Source organism: Acanthopagrus latus, chromosome 8 (genome assembly GCF_904848185.1).
Source record: "Acanthopagrus latus isolate v.2019 chromosome 8, fAcaLat1.1, whole genome shotgun sequence".
NCBI classification, from domain to species: domain Eukaryota; kingdom Metazoa; phylum Chordata; class Actinopteri; order Spariformes; family Sparidae; genus Acanthopagrus; species Acanthopagrus latus.
The window spans coordinates 5,713,993-5,737,401 of record NC_051046.1 but is presented as its reverse complement, the minus strand read 5'-3'; the positions used below and the strand labels follow the sequence as shown (position 1 = coordinate 5,737,401).

The following is a 23,409-nucleotide window of genomic DNA, read 5'->3' as shown; positions in this document are numbered from 1 at the left end:
ACCATCTCCCAACTGCAGTATTTTTCCTGCAGATTTTCGCACCAACTTTTTACAAGCCATAATTCATGGGTCTGCTGCGACAGTAGCACATTTAGGAAAAAAAAAAGATTGTTTCTACTCCCGTTGGCAAGTCGATAATTGAACTTTTAAGCAATGCGTCAATATCGCAATTCCCCGGAGTAGAAATGGTTTGATGGAGAAACACACTTTCCCACACTTCTCCCAGATCACTCCAGCGTCCCGGTCCATCCATCGCGTTTAATCTTCTCCCCTCTGGCTACAGTAAATGTATGACTCGGATCTGTATGTCGCATGAGCTGCACATTTCTGTTGAGGTAGCTAGCCAGTGCACGTTTAGCCTGGCGGAATGCAGCCTTGCATTTCTGAGCTCGGCTGAGATTTATGTGACTGCTGTGGGGTGTGCATGTGGGTAACAGATGGTGGCATCTCGCTCTTCTTTTCCTCCCTCGGCACATCGCCGCTTACTCAATCCCCCCACCACCCCATCCCTATCTGCCCTTTTTCTTTTTTCCTCCGTTTGCATCTGCCACGACTTTGCTCTCCGTCACTCCAGAGTAAAGTGAAGTCAACACTCTCACGGTCAGCTGGAGTTACCAGCAGTTATCAACAACAGACACATCCCCGGCACGCCCACTCTCGCTAACCTACACACTTTTCATTCAACGCCACTTTAATGAACACTCAACACTATGTAGCTAAAAACAACACACGCGCTGCCTTCAGGGGCCCATCTCCACACACACACACACACACACACACACACACACACACACAAACGTATACATAGATACAAATGCTCTACACCTGATCCTTGCAGCCTGTCATTCATTCTGAATGATGTGCTTCTAAAAGGGATATCAAAATATCTCTTTATAATGACACATCGTTATATTGTGATGAGTCATAAGTGTTTTTAAAGGTGCGTCACAGTAAAAAAAAAATAGTTTTTTCTTTTTACTACAAAATTGTCACAAATAAGGTATTTGGCAAAGAAAAAAAATTGTTATATTTGATTTTGTTGCCCCCTCCAAGCATTTCAAAATATCAAGATATTATTTGAGCCTGAAAAAAATGTTTGAATAAATAACACTCCAGCAGCGTAATCTGCTTCTTGGCTGTTCATCCGAGCGCTCGTTTATGTTCCAAACACTCACTGATTTCCCAAAAATATGGCTGACTCTGCTGATTTAGTGTTGCTCAGAGGCTCCGCCTGAAGCTGTGGGAGATATTGGCTCTCATTACAACGCTTGTCAGCCTCAATCACAATATTACTGATCACTACGCCACTGGAAACAGTTGTGGTGAAACTTTTAATCTACAGCCTCTACACAGCTACTGCTGACAGTACCACGCAGGAAAACACTCGCTCGGTTATCAAAAACCCTCACACCCTCACCTCACAACCCGCTGACTCTGATTCAGCTTCTCACAGCACATATCCAAAAAAATATGGCCCACACGTACAGTATATCATACAGTAGAGGAGACATGAAACTGCTCCGGCACTGTCCAGCTGAGAGTTTAGAGCTGGAAACTACTTTAAAAAGTGTGGTTTTAAGAAACAGCAACAATATACACCGCCCAATGTGCCAACAATAATAGTTTAGAGTCATAATTTCAAAATAAAAGCTGCCTCAAACTTTCTATCCTCTGGCCACTAGGTCGCACCGAGCCATACAGGATTTACTGCCAATCAAAGAACCCATTCAGTGTAAAGACATCAAATTATATACCAGCTAAAATGGGCATGTGGCACACAGAGCCGTTTAACGCAGCTGTAAAAAGCTGACCTATGGGAGCTCACCGGAGAACATTCACATGAGCTAATAAAAGAGCAGCCAGCGCTGATTGTGCCTTCCCACACACCTTGAGCTGGCAGCGGTCTCAGCGAGCCTGTTTGTGTGCAGACACAGATAAACACACAGATGCAATCAGACAAAAACACAGCCATCGCCTACAGATGCAAGTGTTCCACTTTGCTAATCTAATCCCACTCTCAGAGTCTGGGAATGTACAGCTGTGTGGTTTTGTGACACACTGGGCTCGCTGCCATGGGGAGTCACCTAGAGGTGTGTGTGTGTGTGTGTGTGTGTGTGTGAATGGAGACGTTGAGTTCATTTAGTCCATGAGACCGCAGCGCTGCGACCACAAGGAGTTAAGGACTTTTACTATTGTGACAAACACGTGCATACAAGCACAGACACACAGACGCAGCCGAGCGACCGCAGATCCACACACGCACACACCCACATGCTCGATCACTCACACACACACACACACACACACACACACACACACACACACACAAGGGAGGAAGTCTAAGTCGCATTAGTCACTAAAGATGGTAACGTACACACCGCTGCATGCTGTTTTTAGGTCAGTCTTTCTCCCGTACTCATTGTTAGTGACTGAACAGCAGCAGAGAACAAACTGACACAACATTGTCCTTCTACGCTTCAGATAAAGAAACATTTCTTAGGAAAAGAGATTTTTTGCTTCTGGCACTTTGGGATGGCAGCTGACCCGACCAACAGACCCAAAGCTTCAGTACTTGAAAGGTTGGGAATGAGACCCAAGAAACACCTTTCTTAAGAAGTGGTTCGTTAACTCAAAGTAAATGATGGTGGCCAGAAGGTCAATGTTTCCCCCCATCTCATCCATCACGCTCGTATCTCTGTTTCACAAGCACTCTCCCAGTGTGATTGCACTCCTGGGAAGACCTTTCCAGCTGACCTGACGCCAAAAGAAGATTCTTTTTTCCTGTCGAAAAGAAAGTAGTGATGGGAATTAAAATAATAACAATAATTTAAAAAAAACACGAGTGATCGCACACAGGAGGGAGAATGCAGGAGTTTGCTCTTCCTTATTTCAGAGACAGAGGAGCGCTTCATCTCACTGGTGGAGAAGAGGAGCTCGAACAGACAACCTGCTGTAGCCTCCATCCTGCAGCCTCTCATTCAGGAACAAGCTGCAGAGAAGTCGGTGACAGAAGTGACAAGCTGCCCTGTCACACATTTGATAAGCTCAAATGTTGGGTTAAGACAGTCTACCTCTGCCTGTGCATGTGTACTATATATGATTACATGTGCTTTACTGGTGTCTGGCATTATCCCCTCTTGGCATCCTTGTGTACCCTTCCTGCTGGGAGGGTTTGTCAGGTGAGGTGTTGAATCTGGAGTCCAGCTTGTACTGAGCTGCTCTTCATGCTCAACTGGGTGGGACTGTATATTTCAACTATCAAAACTAATAAACCAAAAAGCTGTAACAAGAGGTGGATTGGCTGATGCTGTGGGCAGGAATCGTGGTTCATTAAGTATGTTATGTGCCCTCAAACAGAGCTGAAAGTCGTGCTGGTCGTCAGGAGATCATTATCTCCTCACCCTCCCGCCCCTGGTCCTCTGCTGAGGTCTCAGAGAAAGTGCTGAGACGGGTTACAGGGTTACAGGCAGCAAGAGCAAGTGATGGTTTGGTGCCTCAGGCGTGAAAAGCAGAAGTGCCTACATGCTCAGAAATATTTTCATAACACAACGTATATCATATTTATATACACTGAGCATATTGTTGAGAAAATTGATTGCTGCACTTAAAAAGAGAATGAAAGAAATTGAAAATATGAGCCTGTGAAGACACACAATCATTATTTATGCTTTGAACTCAAATGAACACATAAAACCAACCCTGACATTAGAAAGGCATTTTCCTGTTCGGAGGATGAATTTTTTTTTAACTCGTAACTCAACTTTTTACTCATAATGGTTTTGAATCACCGCCCGCCCATGAGAAGCGGCCGGAACATAAAAGGGGGCAGCGTGAAACCGGGTGCAGTGTTAGCAGCGATCAACGCTCTTAAACAAAGCAAGGAGATGTTTAACTACTCCACACACACGATTACCGGGGCAGACTAATGACAAACCGAGGAGGCGTATGAGGGAGGAAATGCAAAGTTCAACATTCTTCAGCATATTAGTAAACTACAGCCCGTCAACATCTTAATGTCAGCCGATGGAAGCTAAGAGTGTCATTAACAGCAAATAAAAACTAAGTATAAACTGTCTGCTGAAAAGACTTCAGACAACCAGAACCTGAAAAAGTGAGCGACTCGAGCTATTTTTCTCTAGCTGTGGAGAGGAAACACTTATCTGGGAGGAAATGCTTTGTCTGTGTGAGTTTGTGGTGCTTAATGATAATCCTGCAGCAGTCGGCTCCGATGCCATTTGTTTCTTATTTCCTGCAATTTCCTACATTAGCTCTCGATTTCGGTCGACCAGAGCCTGATGCTCCGATGTCCGCCAATGACGAAAACAGGAACAAACATCTAACAGCTGACTGTCTTCCAGCTCCTGAGAGCACACGACCTGCTGCCCACTGCCCCGTGCTTTACACCCAATGAGCTAAATTGCCCACAGCTGTTTATCCTTCGAGCCCCTCCGGCTCCATCACACACCCTGGCTGCTATTGTAGGCCAGTGCTTTTATACATCTCTGTACACGTGGGTGTTGAGTCTGAGCTGTTAGCAGTGAAAAGTGTACTCAATTATGCCAGATGATATTTCACTGCTTTTGGAATTATTTACATTATAACAGGCCAGTGCCTACCTGTACACTGCCAGCTGGCATACTTCAGATATTACAATAATTGGTCATGGGAGTTTAATCAGCAAGTGCTTGCAAGTCTTGAATTTGATTATTTTTTTTTTACTTGGTTTAGTCCCACGCCATGGGGCAGATATTTCCACTTGAGTCTTATGCGAGTGAACCCGACGACACCTCCTTATTACTGAACTCTGACAACACAGAGAAAATCCTGCAGGAATCTTTGAGAAACACCCTGAGTGTGTCTCTCCAAATGTTTCATTGCTGCATTTTTTTAGCTGAGGTTTAATTCGGTGTTTGACAATTTAAATCCCTGAAGGCATACGGAGGTATCCTATTGTTAAATGCATTGATAAATGCAGGGGAGCAAGTGAGGGCTCGCATGTGTTGGCTTTGCCCGCATGTGAGAATGTGCACTGTGTGTCTTGCTCTGCACATACCGCCCGGCGTGCACATGCAAACACGAGAGGCTGCGATGTGCTATGCTAGCAAAAATATTTCTCCTGAGATTGACTCGCCGGTTAAATTAAAAGCGCATCAAGCCTGATTTGGCAATCTGACAACATGTTGTCACAGTCACTGGGAGAATATAAAAGGGAACACAGTTCACAACAGACTGTGATGAGTCATGGCTTTGATAAACTTAAAGAGAGAGAGAGAGAAAAAATGAGAGGAAGGAAGGTGGCACTGAGCAGAGAGAAGGGAGAAAAAAAGGAGCAAAAATAGGAAAAGAGAGCTGTTCTTTTTTTTTTTTTCGTCAGAAAGGCGGCCAGCTACAGAGGTTGTAATTGACTAATGAAAACCATACCATTGCCAGAGCTGTGGAGGCCCTAAGGCAGGAAGAAGGCATAGAGGGACAGGAGAAGTGAGGGGAGAGGTAATGTGAGGTAAAAAGTCTGAGGCGCTGATATGGTTTTCATTCCAGCAGACTTCGCTGAGCCATTGAGGAGCTCTACCAGGCCAACACTTCTGTCATACAGCTGGACAGGGACTCTCACTTCTCTGCTGTCTCCCTCTTCTGTCACACCCTTCTCTTTCCATCGTTCCTCAACTCCTTTTTACGCTAACGGCCCGAGGTTTTATTCCCTTGGCTATCAACGACACCTTTAGCCTCCTGTTTCCTCGGCCAACGTTTCCAGCGCACGCTAACTTTACGTCAAACATCCCTCGTCTATTCTATTGTTCTCGGTGGAATCTGCGTCTGGCACCCTCAGCTCATGACGTTGTGCACCTGGATTTCTGACCTCGCCGCCGCCCTCAATCCCATAAATCAATCAGTTCACCTGTAAAGATTTCAAGGGAGTACCTGGATAGTCCTGTCATAATGGGCACATGATTCTGATTGCTAGCTGATGGAAAATCTGGCAATTTGTTTCCATGGTGCTGCCTACGATGTTTATTTATTTTTTGTGTTGTTGTATAGAGGCTTGAGGGCAGCTTCCGAAAAGAAAGACAGACGTAAGAAGCCGTATTCTGACGTCCTCCTCTGCCTGAGAGACACGCAGTTGCCTGCACTTGGACTTGGACTTTTTATTCATGTCCTCAGGATTGCAAGAAATAAAACTACAAGGTTTTACAGCCTCGCTGCACACACACACACACACACACACCTACACTTCCTATTTCTCTTGGGAGAGGAACATAGTAATTTAAGCTAATTATCTTGATCACTGACAGACAGAAAGAATGTGATGTACACACACAAACACGCATCACAAGAGGAGGACATCAGTATTGTCAGCAGCTTTATTTGTGCCGTTCATCACCGACCCACGCATTCGAGATCGGAGAGCAAAGACTCGCCTGCCCAGTTCCGCACACACATTATAATACTGTTGTCTCCTTAACTCAGACATGGTGATGGCACACCTGGCACAATCCAACATTACACTCACAGGGGGAATGCCACACCTGGCAGCACTGAGTATGATTTTCCACCTTTTAAATGTGTGTGGTAGTTAGGCAGGCACAAGGAGGCAGACTGGCATGACTGAGCAGGTTCCGCTCACAGGGCAGAGAGGATAAAGTGGGTGTGGGGAGTGATGGGAGGGGAAGCCGAGTACCTGGAGGGAGGCGAGAGGGAGCAGGGGTTGGGTGGGGGCACTCGGGTCAGGGGTCTGGGTGGATCCACCGTGGAGGCAGCACTGCTGAGGAATCTCAAACATTCCACAGTGACCTCTGTCTGCTCTACCTGAGCCCCACCCTCACGTCCGTCAGCGACACCCTGGAAGCTCTCACCTCTGAGCTGTCACCAGAGGGCTGGAGGCGAAGCAAGATCACACCACAAGCCACAGATAAAACAATCCGAAGATGTAGGAAGAAGAAAGAAAAAACCTTTTGAGGTGTGGAGGCATTGTAAGTGTAAACAGTATTCAAGCGCGCAGGTAAGGGCAGGACAGCACCACCACTGCAGCTACTTCTCAGCATTTTTAAATACATCTGGATGTGTGCATGCTTTTTACACTCTGCAGAGACGCTCCGACAACAAACTCACTTTCTGCTTTTCATCACTGTCGCAACATCTGATTGTCTGTTGCACATACAAATCTTTAACAAAAGCAATCCAGCATTTTTATTTTATTTTTTTTAATGTAACAGAAAAATGTGCAGGCTGCCCCATATTGTGGCCAGATGAGTCCTTGAGTCTCTACGGTCCGTCTGTCTTCCACTAGGTGTTCACTGCTGACACAGCTGAACGTTTCATCGTTGCTCACAGATCTCTCTTGAGCCAAGAATCAAAGTGAAATCAAAGAGAGGGCAACACACACATGCTGAAACATACATGTGCAGTGACGTCCATACAACGTGTCTTTTGCCCCTGATTCATGCACACACACACCAAACTGTGATCTCGGAAAGGCAAACCTGTCACGCACGCTTCAAGGTCCGATCACTGACACGAGGATGGTTTACGCGCAGAAATATGAATAGCAGCCTTCATTCAGGCTGATTCAACGAAAAAAACTCTCTGCTCAAACAGATCCACTGCGTGCAGCCGCCTGCTCAATGCCCTAATTCAACACTAATCATGGTCGCACTCTCACCTACACGCATGTTTACATATAGACCCCACTAATATACATGCACACAAGTGCACACATGCACTCACTCATGCACAGGGAAGGCTCACAAACTGGTAAGATATTCTCTTCTCACCTCACCTTTGTGGGCTGCACAGTGACTCCAAACTCCAATGTGTGAGGTGTGCGTCAGTCTCTCCTCTCCTTGATCTCTGTCCCCCTTTTTCTCTCACTCACTTCTCAACCTGTAGTCATCGCGTGGCTCTAGTTACGCTCTACTGCAGTGAACTAAGCTTCGGCAGAGGGAAAGCGGATGAGGGAGGGAGGGAGGTATACAGGGACAACTGAGTCCTGCCCAGACTGATGAGAGAGGCTTCCAAAAACGCCCTCAGGAGAGAAAAGATTAGACACTTCGCTCCACTAAAATTTTTAACTTTCTCAACCGCCGCGCTGTTTCCACTGATTTCTGTTTTACCAGGCTCTCTTCTCTTCCATTCCCTCTTCCCAACAGCTTTTAAAGTTTTCCTGAAACCACTTTTGCTTTCTTGAGGTTCGGCCAATCAGTAAAACCAGCCGCTCGCACTCTTTTTTTAAAAAATTCCTGCTTTCTGTCCCTTTTCTGCTTCTTCCACTCGCAAAAAAATATTCTTCTCTAGTTCCCCCTCTCCCTGCTGCAGTATGTTACTGTTTATCCTCCCTCTCTCTCTCTCTCTTTCTCTCTCTTTCTCTCTCTCTCTCTTTCACACACACACACACGCACACACACACACTCAATATACCCTCAGTGTGTCCCTTTCTATCCATACAGCTCTACCTCACTCTAAGGCTCTGGTGTGCAGCTGTATGATGAGGGATACACACCTGTTATTATTAAAGCGTGCCGGTGTGTGTGTGTGTGTGTGTGTGTGTGTGTGTGTGTGTGTGTGTGTGTGAGTGTGTGTGGTAGGGAGCTCACTGTATGGCAAAGGGAAGGAATCCTTTTGGAGTCCATACTGTTTCAAGTGTAGTCCGGTTACAGGAACAGTTAAACTGAATCTATAAATCTGTGGTCCACCGACGAAGGTATTTAATAGATGATTCTTAGAAACGCACAGGTTCGGCTCATGGACGCCTGACTGCTGCATGCGACATTGTGTAATGTGGCCTTTCCTTGGTGCAACACACACACACACACACACACACACACACACACACACACACACACACACACACACACACCTTTCACTTTCAGGGTTTTAATGGCGTTGACACTTTCTTTCCAGAATGTGAGGAATGTGCTGTGCCTGATTGGGTGACCAGTGTGTCTGTTAAAGTGCAAACCTACTGGGAGTCTCCTAAAGGGGTCGTGACCTCGTTGAATGAAAGGAAGAGAAAGAGCAGAGAAAAAAAAGTGAAAGGTGGCAAAATTTGGAATTGATCATTCAAGGCAATCTGTCAAGCCAAGACAACGAGAGCCTGTAACTAACTTCAAGAGAATCTCCTCATTGTCCGTCTCAGTGCGTGTTGGCAGTAATAAACACTTTCTAGTGAAAAAAGATGACAAGGTCAAGAGGAGCAGAGTGTATCCAGCCCAGCTCTTCAGTCATCTTGCAACCTGATCAAGAGATACACCAGAGCAGCGCTGACACCCCAACCATGACCTTGACACACAACAGCTTTCACAACAAATCCCAGCCCTGCAGGAGTCATCACTCTGATCCCCATCAACATTTGGCCCCAGCTTCAACATCACACAAGGGATCTCACAACGACGGCCATCACACACCACATCCTCAAAATGCCTAACTTTGTTCACATGTCCTCCCCTTCTCCTGATTCAACTGATAACTGCTTTATATTCCCTTGCTTAATTTCTGACGCTCTTCCCATCCCTCCCCTCCTTCCTGGGGGATTAGTACTGCTTGAATCAAAGTGACGGAGATTATAACAGAAAAGCAGAGCAGAGTGTACGAGTGCAGCGTGTGATTCAGTCCTCGAATTATGAGAAAAATCCTGTTTACAGGCACGGGGGCCTTGACCTATGAGTCATGGTGTAGTCTTTGAGAATTTGGCACCGCTTCCTACTCCGTTGGATCATCATCCCTCATTCCCCCTCAGATTTCCTAATTCCCGCATGTCCAGTTTAAAACATTTCCATCTCTGTCTCACCCATTCAGCAGAATTTCAAAAGAGGGGTTCAGCTCTGTCACGGATCTTAATGTGCTAAGACCTAACAACTGTTCACATAGTTAGGCCAGTGTCCCAAATGTCTGTATGTTCAGTAATATGGCCGTGTCAGTCAGTCTTGGTGGTTTCTTGTGTCTACGCATTCCTGTGCATGCAAATGTAAATATGTGTATGTTCGGTATGTAAATCTACACCAGATCCGACTTGACTGTCATGGGATTCTCACACAGCTCTGGTGGTGAGAGTTCACATTCAGGATTAAGACTGCAAGATATCAGGACAACTTTGGCAAATGAAAAAAGGCAAATGATTTTGCATCTGGGACGTCTCCACTTACTGTATTAAATAAGGAAAGAGCCTCCGGGTCTGAAAAGTGAAGCCAGTGGCAAGTAGGGGTCAAGAGTTTATGGGCTCAAATCACTAGTTTCAAATATTCTTCAATACAGTGTGACGCTCAGATCATAAATTATGGTCCAATTTTGAGTAACATACCATGTTGTGCCCACAGGTTCTCAGTCCGATCCAATCAGGATGTCCTCGCTAGCTCCTCCCTCAAAACAGTGGTCCACAAATCAAAAGGTGACATTACGGTGGATTTACACTCACAAAGCCCCAACAGAAAAACTAGAATGTCCAATTTTTTTCTGGTGGACTCTTCAGGTGCCGTTGATGATCCTTGAAGACTTCGGCCCCCTCTGTCCCATCACTATTTTATGTCATGTGGTTTGTAAACAGGACAGAGAATCTGCAGCCACTCTACATCTCTAGGATGGTGTAAACAGACGGGCCACTGTGTTGAGGTAAGATGTGAAAATGTAGGTTATTTAGGCATCAAGTACTTCTGATATTTACTGGTACATACAGAGTGTTTTCACCAATGTTTACTGTAGACCCGTCAAGCCTGCATCAGATCGCCTGGTCTGAGACGTTTCCCTCTGAGTCACAAATGGTGACCTCATTGAGGAAAGCTCCAGGAAATCCCAAGGAAGTCATCAGATTTCAGCGTCCACAAATAAAGAGAAGCTGATCTCACCTGACATTATTCATGTCAGTTCTATTGTGGTGCACACGCTCATTCATGTTACTTTACCGCCGGTTTATTAGCCAGAATCTTCTTCCCCATCTCCTCTGTGTACGATCATAAAAGTTCAGTGCAGTCCATGCAGCAGTCAAATAAGACAGAATTGCTCAAGAGTTGGCACTACCAAAGCAGTAAAGATAAATCCACAATTTCTTTTTTTTTTTATCTCTTAAAAAAACACAATGGACTCCAGGTATTTACTCCTCCAGAGGCTTCAGGTTCGACCCATGGCTGTCTCCTCAAGCGACCCAGAGCTCGCAAGCTAATGCTAACAAGGGGGCCTCTTCCAGAACAAGCCTGGAAGACTCTCTCCACCGGGCCAGCTCTGGAAAAGAGAGCTGGGTGCAGAACCAGACCTTCTGGGGGAATGAACATCCGAAATTACATCACATTACGCTCTAATCCAGAGCCGTTTACCAGCTGAGAAGAGGCTTTTTTAACTTTTGGGATCGAAAGGTGGTTTTATCTGGTTACCAGCTGCGACTAACAGACATTGCTGCTAGAGTTACAATGTTGGTCAGTGTTCAGTGTTCAGTCTGACATGCCTCCTGGCCAAGTCACAGCTGGAATATGAATTACCATGATCACATAATCTGACATAGAGACCATCAGGACAGACATGTGATGTGAACGACATTTCATTAAGTCTGGAGCGGGTCCTTCGATAAGACCCCTGACCTGACTTGACAGGTGATCTCTCAGCACATTATTATTTTAACTCCGCCGGATGTGATCCCAGAGGACTTGCAGTGATCGTAACATGTTGTTGGAATGAGCACCATGATGAACGGCATCCACAAACACCCACTGGAAACTCTGCCTCCCTATTCCAGTTAGGAGCGGGGATTACGAGCACCCACAGGGGGCATGACAAGAAACATTCGGCATGACGGTGGTGATTGGAAAATGAGGAAAATAGTGGGTTTTTATTTCATGGAGTTGCGGTCTGGAAACATTCACAACAACTAGAATCATTTAGTCATCACGAGTAAGGTTTGCAGTGTAATGGCACAGGGCAGAAATACATTCCTGTAAAGGCGATGAAGTGAAATCACTGGAAAATCAATCATCCTGGTGAGATCGAAATTTCTCTTTTTTTTTATAGTAAAACTAAATTTTGTTACCTCTTTACCAATGGACGTAGTCATATTTGATTCCTGAGTTTCTACTCTCCTGAATGTTGTCTCCCAAGTCCCTTAAAACTTGCATAATATCCAGATCCTCTACTTCTAACGCTGTCTAGGGCACCCACTTCTTTCCCAGTGTTATACTGATGAACACCTGCTCTGTCAGGCTATATAACACACACACACACACACACACACACACACACACACACACACACCCCTGGCAGGTGCTTCTATGGATGAAGGTCTGAAGGGTATATAATGACTCTGACCTTATCATGTGCCCCAGACTCACAGTGAGCCATATAAACCCATCAGTCTATACAAATGCATCACTGTCAGATTAGATTATCCTCAAAAAACTGTGCATAGCCGGTCGAAGGGGTCGCTTAAAGTTGGGTACAAGAAAAAAAGGGGTCACAGAATGATGGGTTGTTAAACATATTCCCTGATGAAGTGTCTTTAGGCAAGTCGCCCTCCAGCCATTAAACATGCATGTGCATTACATGGGTGATTTCAACAGATAATGATTGGAATCCAAGCCCAGTGGTCATAAATTCTTCGCTGGGTGACTTAACTGAGAGTCGAATTGAAGGCGAAGGCGTGTTCATGTGATAGAGAAGGAGAGAGAAAAAGAGAGAGATCGGAGCCAGAGCAACGAGGAGTTCTCCTATGGGCCTTTGTCTGCAGCAACACCTGCTCCTACTAACATTCGCCGCAGGAGACAGGCGAGTTGACGCAGGCAGTGGCTTGAGAACCGAGCACGATCACACTATAGTAGCCCCCGCAAGAATCCACGTACAGGTTTTCACCTCAAGCGCGGTCCCTATGGTTCAGCCATGACTTCACTTGACTGACACTTTATAAACAGCGTCTTCAATATCCGTCGTTATCGACTAATGAGTGACCTTAAAAAAAAGTGCAGAGCAGAATAAAGAGAAACACTGGAGGTACGAACAGGTTTTCCACTGCCCAACAGTCGCATTCCCTGAGGCTTTGTTCTCCTGGAAAGATTTACAGTGCATCTCATACAGTACATCTAATCATCAAAGAGACAGAGACCCAGCCATCATGGATCTTCAGCAACACACACAGGCTCACTTTATTTATGACGGACATAGAAAAATGTTATAAAAAAAAAGGGACAGCCTATGGAGAAGTATATTAGCCATGGTCGACATGTAATCAGAGGCATCTGCTATACATTTTCTGATTCTGGATGAGATTCACACGAGTGCTGCTGCAACTTTTGGGCAGAGTTAAAGGAACGATCAAAGAGATCAACCCCGGTCAGGATGAAGTGGAGGATACATGAGGCCGTCTTCTTTGTGGGGAATCTCCAGTCGGCAGCAACATCTGTATCACTCCACTTAAAGTATGTGGGTGTAGTCGGTCAGGGAGCTTACGAAAGAAACTCTACAGAAGTGGTGAGTAATACAGAAATGTGACCACAGGTGAAGGGAGTAAAAGGGTGGAATGAAGAGGCGGGGAATTGTGGTAAGCAAGAACCAAGCAAGGGAGCCCCTTTGGCCCATCCACCCGAGATTTTAACACCACATGAGAGAACAACTTTTACTTACCGTATGTAGGCTTGTGACAGGAATGATGAGTCACACAATAGGGGAACAAATTCCAGATCTCTTGGCTAAGAGAATGCGTTTGTCAGCATTTCAGACAAAGTCAAAAGCTTGTTTATGTGTTCAAACAGTTCAATTGGGTAGTAAAGTGCTTTGACACAAAAAAAACTGCAAACTTGCAAAAAAACTGTCACTGTAGTATTTATGCAGGGCCACAGGGGGGTCTGGACTCAGAGTTACAGGGGCCCCCTAGAACCGCCACTGATGCCCATACCAAGCGTTGGCACCCAAACAAAACACAAAGAATACATTCCAGCTCGATAAAACGCTGCTACACTGATAAAAATATGGGGCTTGATCTACTTAAAAAAAAGCAAGGCAACTTTTTGCATAATTTCATCACGCAGATCAAGAGTTGTCTTTGTATGTACAACATTAATTTTGCAAGTCTACTTACTTTTGCTAGTAAAGTCAACATTAACTTTGCAAGAATAGTCAACTGACATTTACAAGTTATGGCAATTTACTTTTGCAAGTGAAGTCAACTTAACACAATTGAGTTGACTTTGTTTGCAAAAGTCGTGTTGTGCGAACAAAGACTACTCTTGTTTGATCTACGGAATAAAATGATGCAAAAAGTTGCCTTACTTTTTTTGAGGAGATCAAGCCATCAGTGTAGCCATTCAACGCAGCTGTGAAAAGTTACTTTTGTAATCAGAAGTGACTGGACAACATGCTGAATGATTTATTGTGTTTCTCTGGTCTTGGTGAGTAATATATAATTATATCCAGTGTTTTATTATTTTTTGAATTTTATCGATAGGACAGCTCAGAGATGACGGGAAACAGTGACGGGGGGGTTGAAACGCAGCGAAGTGCCGCAGGTCAGGATGCAAACCTGTGGCCGCTGCAGCAGGTTAAGGCCTCTGCACGTAGGACGGCCGCTCTACCAAATGAGCCAATGGGCGCATCACATCCAGTGTTTTTACTGCTTTTACTATCTGACAAAATTGTGCCGTCCAATGCATCATTATTTTCTACGCCGTGTTTAACTGTCTAATAAGCCCTCTTATGGATCTACAACTCCAACCAGCACTCAAGTTGCACCGGTTGCAGTCCAACCCACTCTCATTTCATAAACACACTGCTTTGCCCTGTAATAACACAGAAAAGTAGGGCACAACCTGCAAAAACAAAAAAAAAACACTAGTACAGCTACAGCATGGTTTAAAATATTTTTGGTTGCATAAATTCCCTAAAAAACATTTATGTAACCAAACCATGTAACTTCATGTCCACAAAACGGGTCCAAAACAAAGATTGTGAGCACAACAAGTCTGGCAGTAGCCTGGCATGGTTTCCTAAGGCACCTATAGCAGGTACCTGGACCACTTGCTGGCCCTATTTTATCCACCCTCCTGCTGCGTTGTGGGGGTGTGTCGGGCAGGATGGGGATGAGACAGGATAGGATGAGGAGGACATGCAACCTAAATATGGCTCCTGCAGCCGAGGCCACAGGGAGACAGAGATGGGGACCACAGACCTCGGTAGCGTACAATTATCCAAAACAAGAGAGTCAAGCCAACCTCCTGTCACTGAGACTCACAACAAGAGCAGCACACAGTAAAGCCAACACCGTATTTTACTGTCCTTTACCCCCGGACCACATACACACAGTATAATGTGTGAGCAAATATGCACACATGAGATCATATGTATAAAAAAATGATGTGCAAACACACATAAAAAGACATGGATGTATCTACACACATGATAATTTAATGCATGACTGAGTTTTTCACGGTGCCACATGCACTGACTGGCTCCATATAAAACACCTAGCTGTCTATAAACCACTTGGAAGTTATTCTATCTAAACATCTGTCAACAAGCCAAATGCATCTCATAAATGTATTATCTTTAAGGCCCGCCTGAGGCAACTACCCAAATCCTAATAACACCCTAGTTAAACTTCTGAGCGTGCACTTGATGCGCTTCCCTCAGTGTAGCATATGGCAGAGATATAATGGGCTCTTCTGCCTTTGGAGTGAATTACTGGGAGTCGAAATGTGAAAGGCTGTCTGGAGTTGGCAGCCGCTGGCATTCCTTAGGACTGGGGGGGTCTACAGAGGGAGACAGTACCTGGATCTGCAGTGCACGAGGATGGGCGGCTGCAGCTCCACCTGAGGAGGCCACACAAGTGCCACTGTGTGTCCCTGCGGTGACGTAATGTTTGCATGGAGGCGGTGAATTTGATCAATAGTGTTCCATTCTCCCATCAGAGATGGAGGAGGTCCAGCTGGATGCATCCAGGCTGTACAAGCTTGAGGACGCTCACCCTTTCGAGGAGGCCCAGGGGAGGGAGATCAAAGGCCCGCCGGCATGCTCTGGTGTGTATGCCGGCTGGACCCATGAACATGTTACAGATGAGCAGAGGCGCCAGAGAAGCATCTGGGGTTATATAACGGTGCTAAGTTCAAGGCACCGTACTGTGGACATTGAAAACACAACAGAGAATACAGGAGAAGACTGAATGTTGACTCATTTGTGTGAAGCACCTGCCTTCTGGTTTTTGTGGGACTTGTTGGCAACAGTTGCTAAAGTAGCACCGAGCATGTAACGGATAATAAAATCAATATGTATTACAGCAGACTTGAGAATGATTTTAACATCAGTTTTGTTCCCCTGAATGAATTAAGTTGAGAAAGTGCTGAAGCCCATTTGATCTTTGTTGAATAAAATAAAGCTTTGGCCTCAAAAAGCGTCCGTCTGTCGCTCCAACACATTTTCCCACATTGAAACATCTCAGCTAACAGATGAATTTCAATGATATTTTGTTCAGACATTCATGTCCCCCAGAAAATGAATCCTACAGATACTGGTGATTCATTAACTTTTCCTGTCAGCACTATGAGACAAGATTGGACATATTGTCATAAAGGGTTATTTGGTGTAAACATTTGTTGATGCATCCTAATGACATTGGGAATCTCCTGACATGACAGACACATAGAAGTGGAAATCTTGAATCATTTTGCAGATTTCAAATAATGCCGTACAGTTCGGTTCAGTTCAAAGATTTATAGTCACAGACGACATTTTTTCATTCACGCTTTTTTTGGTCGGTACATCAGTGATTAAACGTATCACCATTCAAAGCAATTGAATGCATCACTGTTCATACAGCCACAACGTTCAGCTTGTGGACGGTTCGAAATTGGTAAAAGTTCCTGATTGGTCAGTATAATTGCTGATAATCGCCAGGACAAACAGTGCAGTTTACGTTTAATGTTGTGTGATGTTACTTTTACTCGTGGTGCTCTGCAGTCATGGCTCATGGCTCAGAAGTGTCGGCTTAATTGCTAACTTTAATGAAAAAGCATTTAAATGACATGTATGTAAACCGGTAGTAACACCAGTGACCTCACAACACACAAACAACACATTCAAAAAATCTGAAGCAGTGTTGACTGTTTTAGCAAAGCTAACGTTACGTCCTCAGTATAGCCTCCCAGCTCTGACGGGGGGCCAAACTAAAGATGAGACTGACTGACCTCATCAAGTCAAGTGAACATAAAAATAAGTCTGTAGTCATTAACTCAGGGAACAGCATTGGTTTTAAGCTTTTTCTAATGTATGTTTCTAATGAAACCCATAGACAACGTTAGTCAGCAGCCACAGCCTCGTCAGCCGACAGCAGAAGTCAGACACTCAGGTCCAACCTCATCACTGGATGAGGTGAAATGACACAGGAGAAGCAGCAGGATGTCACAGGGCCGGTGCCAAGTTTATTGTGAAAGATTTACAACCCTTCACTACAGTGGACTCCACTTGGTCTACCTAATTGCTAGGTAGCCTGAGTTTGAACTTAGTGTGAGCTGTCCTGACAACCAAACTAATTTTGCATTTGGTAACGTTGTTATTATTTTCAACTGTATCTAGACCACAGCTTTCATAACCAAAGAACTGCTGAATTCATTTTTTTTTAATTCAGTGAGTATTGATATAAAAGTTATCAATAAGCAGCATCAGCGGCGATTAAATCTAACAATACCCGTCTCTAGAGCTGATTAAGCCAATCTTCAGCCTGTAACTACTCTGTCTGTTATGTTCAGGTCAGTTCAGAACTTGACAGCACGTCGTCCTATTCATTATCAGATTCTGATTGTTTTTGTGGCTTGTGCATAACATAGGTGAAATGAAGGGAGTAAAAGGGTGGAATGAAGAGGCGGGGAACTGTGGTAAGCAAGAGCCAAGCAAGGGAGCCCGTTTGGCCCAGCCACCCTGGATTTAAACACCACATGAGAGAACAACATTTACTTACGTAGGCTTATGACAGGAATTAGAGGTGGATTTCATCGTTCGATGTTGAGATTCAGTTTGCGTCGTTCAGTTTGGCAGGAGGAACTGTTCATGTCGTTCGTTCGTTCAGTCGCGCTTCCGGTACAGCGTCACTTAGCGATGAATCATGTAATGCGCAGTTCTCAGCTCCTTGTTCTCAAATGATCGTGCTAATGGTCAACATAACTCTGTAGTTCAAGGGAAATACATAACTGCAACTTCATGATTACGTGTACTTTTAGACAACACAAAAGCTAACAGCTAAAGCCTGCTAACCAAGAACGAGCGACTGACTGAACGAGAACGCCAGGAGAGGAATCAACGATTGCATCATTATTTTCTACGCCGTGTTTAACTGTCTAATGAGCCGTCTTAGGGATCTACAACTCCAACCAGCCTTAGCGGATTATATTTCATAGATTTTTCATCTTTGTTTTGTTTTCCATGGTTTTTCTTCTCATAAAAAACGTGTCCATCTATTTTCTTGTGGTTTGAATGATGTAGTGTCATCACAGCGCTTGAGGGGGAAATTTTAAAGAAGGCTGAGAGAGAGAGACATGACATGTGGACGCGTTGTTTGACAGATCGTGGGCCTCGGCTGTAACACATTACTCTTTCATTTATACAGTGTTGGAGGTGAGGACAGTGTAGTGAGCCAAAGTGAATGACTGTGGTTCTTAGTGTGTGTGTGTGTGTGTGTGTGTGTGTGTGTGTGTGTGTGTGTCCACATGTATGTCTCTGAATATGTGCAGAAAGTGGTGATGATCTCACTTCTCCCTGGAAGCAATATGGAGGGACTGGGAGTCAAAATCTGTATGAAAGAGAGATACCTCAACAAGACCTAGCTTGGGACTGATACCATTGATATTCGGTCATTTTAGGAGTTGAGTGACAGCAAAAAAAGAAAAAAAAAAGTGTTGCAAAAAGGCACATTTTAAGCTGCAGTTTCCCCGTTGAGGTGAATCCACAGTACCTCTTGAGAGCGTCTCTGAGCTGAGCACAGCAGACAGGCTGGGTGTCCACAGGATGGGATGCCGCTGGGCCGCCCCTCCACAAACACAGAGCTTGGATAAACAACAGACACAGACAGCTACTAACGTTTCTTGATTTTTCAGAGGGCAGCATGATTTGTTTTGAGAGAAGACGGGAGAGAGAAAACTCGCCCGGCAAGGTGGCACGCAGCACCAGAGTCCTGGGTCCAGGTCGGGTTGAGTTATTGTCAATTCTTATTAAACGCTGTAAAATCTGGCTTGGCAGCCGTCTACTCCACTTACCACTTATCATCACAATCAGTGCATTTACAGGAGGAACCTAATACCAGGGAGAGTCTGTTTCTCTGCAGAGCAAGTGTGATTGACAGGAGACCTGAGGGGAAGAGTGATGGCAGGTTGTTCATGGATGGCGACGTTCTCACAGACTGATACAAAAAAATAAATAAAAGCATAAAATGCTAAAATGGTTTGCCACATATCCTTGGGGGGATGCAGATTTACCTGACCTGCCAAAGTAAATATAAATGTACTACAGTAGGTTTTAAAGTTACTGTCTTCCAGGGGATCACACTGACTTTGGGTGACTCACCATGAGGGCTTTAGAAACCACGGGCGACATGACAGTCATTCAAATATCTAAACAAAATGACACCAAGTCACTAACATATGACTCAGTAGGTAGTCATTATTCCCCCTTCTAACGCTATAGAGTTTGAATACGGAGCTACATTAAGCTCATGAGAACGCAGCTCTCATTGTTGTATTACTCACTGTGGTCATCTTGCAGTTCATAAAATCAAAGCTGCATAAAGGCTGTAATTTTGGAGACGTATAATTTACCTGTTTAAGTTTATAGCTAAAGCTTAACCCTTGGTGTTAAACTATGCATGAGTTAACCTCCCGCTTGGGAAGGATTTTGAAAATTGTTGGGGAATTTGGTGAGGTTGACGGTGAGGCCAGAGCCAGAGGGGTCATCTCTGGGATACACACTCCTCAATTAACCTACGACGGTGTTTAAAACATGGGCTTGCCGTACTTTTAAAACATACATGGCCTGCGAAGCGAAGGTAAACACAACCAAAACGGTGGATTTACGTCCACATATGGCAGAATAATAAGCTCATAAAGCTCTATTTCAGGGATGTATAGAAAAACACTGGCTTTGTGTCAATAAAGTTGAAATAACTCAAATTCTTGCATTCACACAGCTTGAAAAGAACTCACCCGTGACATCCGTAATCTTATTTATGTGCTTTTTTTTTCTACATTTTTGCAGGATCTCAGGCAGGAAGCAAGAACGCTCTTGTCTGTTTTGTACCTGAACGGGGCTTGGAGGAGACCCTGGTGGGACGGATGGGATGCCTGCGCTCTGTTGGAACCTGCTACTGTCAGCAGATTATCAGATCCTTAAAGATGCATGGCAAACCACTATCAGCAAAGGGAACATAGGCTATTTATATAACAGATGCTTTTAAAGACAGCTACACTTTTATCTAGCACGCTCCACTGGAGACTGCAGAGATATGGCCACATTCATGCTTTGACAATACTGAGTGAATCAAAGTGTTAAAGCAACAATTATTATTTCGAGATTTCCAACATAATTTCCACAAACTCGATTAGCCAGCTGACATCTTGAAGATTAGGGGATATCAAATAAAATCCCCGATATGTTTGATGGTGAAATAGATGCGATGAGTTTGATGTCTGTGAAATTAAAAGTGTAACTGATAGATTAGTGACAAATTCTTATGTGCTCCACTGTGTGAGCTGAGTCAGAGATCCACGCCCTTCCTACACCAGTAAACCACTCGTCTGTCACCAGCAAACATTAGACCTGGATCTAGATCTCACAGCCTGCGTGTCCAGTCATGAAACTGGGTCCTACCCCCTCAGGTTTGCACTCCTCCTGACCCACCCCCTCCTTACAATCACTCTCGCCTGTCAATCACCCAGCATGCACTCAAGGAGCACACAGGACGAACAAACACAGTATCCAAAGTGGCTCACACTGATCCCTCCGCGAGGTGGTCTCCACCCACTCTCACTGACAGGTTAAACAGACTCCACCAACAAAAAGAGGGCCTCCTCTGGGTGGGAAACATTACACACTTTAGAGATGAGATGCTGGACTGACAGACATTTAGACTGCAGGTTCAGGTGTCAGAAATGAGCACAGGTAAGGGTTAGAGTCTAAAGTCTTTCAACGGCCTGATAATAGGTACACGAAGAGAAAAGTTCCAAACGTGTCTCAAACAAACACAACTGAATATATTGGCTAATCTACTGCATATGTATTAGTGTTTCTTGGGTTTAATGGCTGCAGTGCACAAAAATTAGATGTCATTTTCTGTTAAAAAAAAAAAAAAAAAGAGAAAGAAAAAAGAAAATGCAATATTCTTTTGCTTTTGAGGCTTTACACAGTAGCAGCGAGGCTCCGGTGGATGGCAGTCTCAATCGATTAGTCCACCGTCAACAACCAAACACTTTGAAGACAGGTTGACATGGAGGATCAATTCTACAGTCTTTTGCTTACCCGAACCATCACAGGTTTGAGTTAAATATCTCAGTAAGTAGCCCTGAAGTTTGGTACAGACATTTGTTCTTCCCACGGGAGAAAGATATAACTTTGCTGATGAACCAAATCAAACTTTATATCAGTTGACACCTATCACAGATATAGAGAGAAACAGAATCTGCATAAATGTTGCCTGTTATGAGCTGATATAAACTGTTGTTATAGCCTAATATACAATTATTACATTTCCATTGAAGTTTACTGTTTCAGTGAACTGATGTCATTTCTGACATTAAAGTTTATTGTTTAACTGTAAAATGTCTGGTCTCCATGACAACATATATGTAGCACAAGTGTGTGATAACTGCATCTGAAGGATTTTTGCAAAAGTGACCGATTAGCCACAAAACAAATGAGCCTCAGCTGCACTTTGAGTTTAGCGCTAACTGAAGAAATGTTAGCATGCTAATATGCTGAACCTATATGGTAAACATGGTAAACTAGCTCTCTTACACTTTTACTCTACTTGTTTTCTTACAGAAATACAAGGCAACCTTGTCAAGGTTAGTAAAGTCAAGTCAGGTGAAGGAGAAAGTTCGGGGTCAACAATGACTTAAGGCTCATGACAACATGTGGAAGCATATCCATCGCCAGGCCACTGACTCAGGCCGTTACTTCTGACACTGACAGTGAAACTTATCCATTGTAAATCACTTAAACATTAATGTTGTTACCAGGAAAAACAGCTGTGTTATCTGCCTCTCCCTTTACAGTTTCAGTCTAATCTGAGTTTGAGCACAGCAGATAAATTAAATGATGCATAAATCTGTATCAGGTGTTAAAGGATGGTGACAATTAATAACTGTGAGCAAACATCGACACTTACAAAGAACAACTTGTCCTTAAGAGAACAGCTATAATGACTCATTCACACCTGCACATATACGATAATATAACTGTAATCACACCCCTCAACTGATTTATGCTCAAGTCTTTCATAGAAATCGACTAATCCCACCATGAACTTCGACGCCCACACATTATCAGCTGACCTGAAGTTGCCATCGGTGAAATGAATGATTTCATGACTATTCATTCTTTCCATCCTTCCTCCCTTTTCTTCCTGTTTTTCTACTAAACACATTTTTCCATAGGCCCCAGTCACTCACCATTTCCTCCCTGAATCACTCAGCCCCAAATCACACACTGTCTTACACTTATCCTTTGGGACTATTCAAAAGCTTACATGTTCATCCTATCTCAGGGCTTGTGGTCTCATTCCTTGAATCTTACTTATTCTTCCCAGCGAGCCTCTTCATCATCAACATACCCGTCAAACAGACCCTTTTCTCCGGTGATGTATGCCCCATGTAGAGGTCTTGTTTTCTTGAGTTTGATCTCCCCCGTCTTTGAAGTGTGTATGTTTCCAGGTTTTGGGGCAGCGATGGCCTCTAGCTAATGTGGACATACGGCAGTTTGGTCTGAATACTTTCCAGAAGAGGCCATATTTCTCATCATTTGTCTCCAGTATAGCTCTTTTATCTTTGCTGCACGAGGCAATCCTTCCAACATGCATCGCGCCGTGTGCACGTGCATGCATGCGAGCGTGCACATGCATGTGTCAGAGTGTTGGCATTTTAATGCTGTGTGCAAGTTCCGCCGCAGGAAAATAAAGAAACGAAGATATAGTTCAATGATATCACAAGGTAGTCTCAAGTTTTACTCGTGTTCGGTTCGGTCACATTTGCAGACTTCCTTCCTCCCTGACACATCACACAGTGTTTCCTTGGAAGTCACAGCAACAAGCAACGTGAAGCTAAACGAAACGCACCACTACCTTGAACAAAAAAACAGATATGCACAGTGCACAACTCAACAAAATGTATCACAAACGTCTCGTTGTATTTTGGACATTTTAATGCAGGAAATGTTTTACAAATTGAATATACAATACAAGGGTCCAAATGTTTTTTT

General features: G+C 44.2%; 1 protein-coding gene across 15 annotated transcripts in view; it reads right to left on the bottom strand.

Annotated features, from left to right (window-relative positions):
• Positions 1–23,409, bottom strand: part of LOC119024655 (zinc finger protein 469) — a 196,665-nt gene that overhangs the window by 57,648 nt on the left and 115,608 nt on the right. For 8 of the 15 annotated variants that reach the window (XM_037107638.1, XM_037107637.1, XM_037107632.1 and 5 more), the window contains 3 exons: positions 20,236–20,345; positions 19,200–19,290; positions 18,899–18,989 (listed from right to left, as the gene is read on the bottom strand). The exons of 6 other annotated variants lie outside the window; for them this stretch is intronic. The gene's annotated coding sequence lies outside the window, so the exon portion shown is untranslated. The remainder of the gene's footprint in view (positions 1–18,898; positions 18,990–19,199; positions 19,291–20,235; positions 20,346–23,409) is intronic. One more of the 15 variants, XM_037107625.1, reaches the window with a different exon arrangement.